Raw genomic sequence first — 6,000 nt, 5'->3', positions numbered from 1 at the left:
CCGTTCATGTCACAGTGTCTGTCAAGAGGAGAGCTCAGATACCTTGGGGAAAGCTTTCTGATGTGCAAGTATTTGAAAATAAAAAGGCAAAGACAGACATTTAGCAGATTCACAAGGGAAGGGAAATCCCTGAAGAATCTTGAGAAAAAGCAGCAACAATGAAAATGTCTGGAAAAGGTTTAACCATTGACCTGAATTTGGGCAAGAACAGCAAATACAGATTTTGGTGATAAAAGTACTAGAAACTCAAAATCCACATGAATAAGGATCTACGTAGTAGAAATGAGGCAACCCAGGCCAGAAGTGAATATCATATGGACCATTTATTGATCTATATTTACAGAGGTAAAATGTAAACACCAAAGAAGTAGCCCCATTTCATTGAATAGTTATATGTATTAACATTTGATCTTAGGGACTTAATAGAGGATGAGAAAAAAAAAAAAAAAACAACCACCCACTCTAAATGCCTAAAACCTGGGTTCGAATAATAGTCAACAGGTGTGTGTTACCACAGACCTATTTCTTAAGTTCTGATCCTTCCCTGGCACCATCCAGCAGACCTTTCTGTGATGATAGACATTTTCTCTTCCAATAAGGTAGCTACTAGCCACTTGTGGCCATTGAGCACTTGATTTCATGATATGAAAGAAAGCATGAATCTGCAAATTTAATTGGCCCACAATGGCTCAAAAAATAAATGGTTTTAAAAATTGTAGATAATGAATCCTATACTTTTGAATTTATTATAGTTCAAAGATAACCAAAAAATTGTACAGCTTAGGAGTACCTTTCTCTGGTTCCATTCACCTACACTGATATCTTCTAACAAATAGATATCTGATGAATATTTGTTAAGTGGATCTTCTATTTTAGACATGATATCACTAAAGATAATGCATCTTCTACTTTTTTATAAATGTGTCATCCATAAATCTAGAATTTTATTTTCACATTTATATTAAATACATTTTCAAATAGTGGATATTCATATACACTATTAGTATACTATATTCACATAGTGCTCACCCATGTGCTTTTTGTAAAAATTTTTAAGGTGTAATGTATCTAAAGAAGGAAAACAATGCATAATTATGATTAAGTTCTATGATCAGGGTAGCCTGGGTGGCTCAGCAGTTTAGCGCTGCCTTCAGCCCAGGGTGTGGTCCTGGAGACCCGGAATCGAGTCCCACATCGGGCTCCCTGCATGGAGCCTGCTTCTCCCTCTGCCTGTTCCTGTGCCTCTCTCTCTCTCTCTATGTGTGTGTCTCTCGTGAATAAATAAATAAAATCTTAAACAAACAAACAAAAAAAGTTCTATGATCAGAGAAAAATAAGAAAAATTTACATAATTTTATTAAATTTTATTTATTTATTGAATTTGATTAAAAATTCAAAGGAATTAACTATTTTACTTACCAGTTTTTTCCCCAACTCACCATAGCCAACTCTATTTTGCTGTTCTTAGATTTATCTTGTGTTGTTTTTTCAAACTTCTTGAGCACTCACTTTTTGAATCTTATTTCTTCAGTGTAGGCCTTTAGTCTTGCCTCCTAGATTTTGATATGGAATGTCTTATTGTTGTTATTTACCATGACTTGTAATAGCAGTTTTAATTACCTTTGATTCAATAATTGATTAGGGGAGAGGTTTTTTTTAATTCCAAATGATCATTATTCTCTCCTTTCTCATTTATTCCCACATGTATGGGTTTGTGATCTAAGCATATAGTCTCTATGTCCACTGCAGATAATTAGAAAAGCTGGTGGAAAGTAGCCTAAACATTAACAGTTTATGATCTCCCTTAAGAAATTCAGAAGCCCCTAGTGTGTCCACCCCCCATCTCACACACCCATCAACTATTAACAAATAGAAATTGGATTACCATATTTGACTTACATTGTGGTTTATAGCATAATGTTAAAGATGCTCAAATGGAATTTCAATTACCCAGCAAGAGGGGTGGGCTATTATTTCTGGGTGAGTGGATAACAAAAAATGCCTGCCTTACAAATAACAAACAAGAGACCCATAGATTTAATCTCATTGTATATAGTCATATATAATCTTATTACATATTACATGGTATATATGATTATATATAATATAGAATAATGTAAATTGCCTATGTTATGCATCTTATACATACAATTTCATAATGTCACCTTTGGTTCCTTCAAATCAATTTTTTGATCTCTTGATCTACTCTGAAGAATTCAGAAAAAAAGTGTTAAAGGTATTGTTTTTTTTTTTCTTTTTATGATACTGAAATTATTTATACTCTTTGTTATATGATCTGTGCTTGCTAAGGTACACCTCACCCCTAGTAATTTGGGTTGTATTAATTCTATTGTTTATTTTACTGTTAGTTGTTTTTATGCATCGTAATGTTATGCTTCAATCCAATTTTCTCAGTTTACTGGCTTCTGAAACAACAAATAGTCCATTGATTCTCCTGTAAGGAAATTCAAAAGAGAAGCCATATATGAGCAAATGATTCTCATATTGGTGGCTGAATGGCGGAAACAAGCACTCCCATGTATTTTTCATAGGAGTGTAAATGTCCAAAGCCTTTTGGAAACCAATTGGGCAATTTATGAAGTACTCATACTCGGTGCTTCAACAATTCCATTTCTAAGAATCTAAAAGAAATGCAGAAGTGCAAAAAGATGTTTGTACAATGGTGATTCCATTGTGAAGAACCTTGTATGTCATGGCAAAAAAATATAGAAACACATAAATGCATACCCACTTGATTATATATATAATAATATATAAAATATCATTTATATAATAAGTATATAAGCATGTGTATATATCTTGATAAAAATATATATCTTAAAACAATGAGGAAAACCATTCTGTGTTGATATAGAGGTCTCTGAAATAGAGTCAAAAACAGTAACGTATGATTCATTTATGTTGATATGTACAAAAGCATTTATGTTTAAATGAAGAGTGAATAAAACATAGACTCAAAAGTGTTATCCATAATTAGTTTTTGGGAAAGGAGTAGAAATAAGGAAAGTAGTAAGAGAAAATAGTATTTTATCACATATTCTTTAAGTGTTTACAATGAGAATATATTCATAGAAATATTTTTTACAAGTGGTTTTTAACACCCATCTGGAAAAAATAAACATGAAAAAAAAAAGGTCAAAGAACTTTTTTTCGAAAATTTATTTTATTTGAAAGAGAGAGGGAGGGAGGAAGAGAGAGACAGAGACAGAAAGAATTAAAGAAATGCTTGACAAAGAGATCATATTTTAAAAAATTTATACTCATGCTATATACTTAAGTAAATCTATATTTATCAAATATTTAATTGTAATAACAAAACCAGAAAATCAATAGAAGGAAATACAGCTTCTTGGTTTATCTTGGGTTTGGAATGGTCTTTCTCAACATGAAACTCCAGTCAGAAACCAGAACAACTAGAAATATTACATGGTTTGACTAAATAAAAATTAAAATTTTTGATATGGAAAGTAAGCATATCATATGTAGATTGTAAAAAACAGAACACAAATACAGAAGTATTTACAACATGAGTAACAAGGAAATAACAGCCTTGTATGCAAAGAGTTCTTACTAACTAATGAGTAAAAGAAAGATAAATGTGCCCCAAGAAAGGGCAAATAACGTGTGTGTACATCATGCGATCTTTCCTGTCTTGAAATTGCAAATTGCAAGATTTACCATAACTGATTCCAAAAGCCTGTGACACGTGAGACACCAATGATGTTGTCTAGAATTCAACCCACAATAGATTTTCATGGTTTTTTAGGTGGAAATTGAACTTTAGAAGCCCTTTGCTTAACAGACATTTGCCCTTCCCTGCTCAAAGCTTACCTTAGCAACTGAATTTTTTCCAAGAGAGAAAAGTAAAACCTGGCATTAATTTAAACAAACATTGCCAATTGCTGTTTTCATATTTCCTCTGGTCGCTGCAGATAGCTTATATTGGAAAGTTGAAGACAAACATTTTTTTCCTCACTGATGAGTTCCTGTATTTGGCAGCACAGATGCTGCTCTGGGATTCTGGGGACCAGCAAAATTTCATTTTGCTCATTCCCATTTGGATAGACATTTCACAGAACAAAACAAGTCTATCTCTGTTCAAAACATTCATTTTTTTTGTTGTTTCAGCAAAATAGCTCATGAAGCTTGCTTTTGATATCTGGTAAATTTGGTCAAATGTTGTTCTTAGCAAGTCAACATATCAGTGAAAGCATAGAACTCAAGCCCCTGTTTTGAAATGTTTGCTGGAAGTCGTTAGGGATTACCGCTCAAGCATTTACTATAGTGGGAAATACTTTAATCAGTACAAGAGATAAGCACTGGCAGGAAGAAATTATAATTCAACAAACATTTATTGAGTTCACACTGTGTGCCAAATTCTCTTCCAAATAGTGTGAGACAAAAGTCCCAGCAGGTGTTGAGCCTTATTTTAGTGAAGACAAACAAGACCATATATAGAGGTAAGCATATGAGCAAGGAAGATGTCAAATGGTGTTGAGTGCTCTGGAATTGTACTGATGCCCAAGAGAAAAATGTCAGTTCTTACTCAATAGCATTTAATGTGTTTGTTTATCCTTCACAATAAAACTAAAATATATATAATTATGTATATATACATATGCAAATGTTTTAGAGAATTTACCTTGTGCTATTTTGTTAGCACTTTATGTATTATTTCATTCGATTCTCCTACTAATCCTCAATTGATACAGATCTAAATGTAGATAGATGCTTGCATAAATACATGTTTTTCATAAATACATTTTTATAACTAGTTTTATTGCCTATTCAGAGAATTTGTGCCTTCTCTTTCTTTGTTCTTTTTTTTTTTTTTTTTTGCTTTAATCTCTACCCCTACCATGAACATTAAACAATGCTTTTTCTTCACTCTTCTTCCAATTTCTAGCAATAAGAAGTGATTTTGGGGTGATAGACATCCAGTTGACTTCCTACATAGTATATGTAAATATTAATATTAAATTTATAAAGAAGAATATGCTAACATGTAATGTGCCTTTTTAATAATAGAACTTGATGGGTTTATTTTCCTGTATCAGTTTATATGGGACTGTTTCATCCTTTTGCAAGAGTTGCATCATTTTCATAGAATAAATGAAAGCTACTTTATTATTAAATCCCCTCCATTGGATGGACACTTAGGACTTTTACAATATTTCCCTGTAATAAAAGTGTTGCAGAAAACACCTTTGCATGTACATCTTTGCACCTATGTGGGCATATTTCTATGAGATTTTTTCCTACATGTGGAATTGTTAGAAATAATGGGAAACCATTTGCATTTTACTGTGAAGTTCCCTTTCAAAATGTTTCATCAACTTAGAGTCCTCCTAACATCTCTCCATATCTTTGGCAATATTTGCTAACACAAACCTTTTTTTATTGCTGTTTTGAAAATGAGTGTGTGCATATGGTCCTGTACCTTTTTCTTTGAACTGTTCTTTCTTGTTTAAAAAACCTAGATTTCTACTAGGAATTTTCCTTAATGACATGTTGGGGTTCTTTATGTATTTTGGAACTTGATCCTGTATGTTTAATGCAAATATATTCGTAAAAATTTGTGTTTTTAATGGTAACAGCTACGTAATATTTACAATAAGCCAAGCATTATCTTAAGTGCTTTACATATTAACTAGTCTCTTACAACGGTTGTGTGAGAAAGGTACTGTTACCTGCTTTTTATGGATAAAAATACTGAAGCATGGCACTTTTAACATGCCTTACCTAGGCCATGTAACCAAGAGGTAGAACTCTTTTGGAGCTCTAATTCCAAAGTCAGCTTTTAAGCACTAAGTCATTCTTATGATATCTGCTAGAAAATTAAAAAAAAAGAAAAAAATGTATATAAAATAAATCTCTTTTTTTCCTTTATAGTATGTGGTTTTAAAATCTCTAATAAGTCTTTCACCACACAGAAGTTATTAGCCTATTTTTCACATATACTTTTTATAATTTGGGGTT

The sequence above is a fragment of the Nyctereutes procyonoides genome, unplaced genomic scaffold, assembly GCF_905146905.1.
Source record: "Nyctereutes procyonoides isolate TBG_1078 unplaced genomic scaffold, NYPRO_anot_genome, whole genome shotgun sequence".
In the NCBI taxonomy this organism is placed as follows: Eukaryota; Metazoa; Chordata; class Mammalia; order Carnivora; family Canidae; genus Nyctereutes; species Nyctereutes procyonoides.
Note: the sequence above shows the minus strand (reverse complement) of the source record.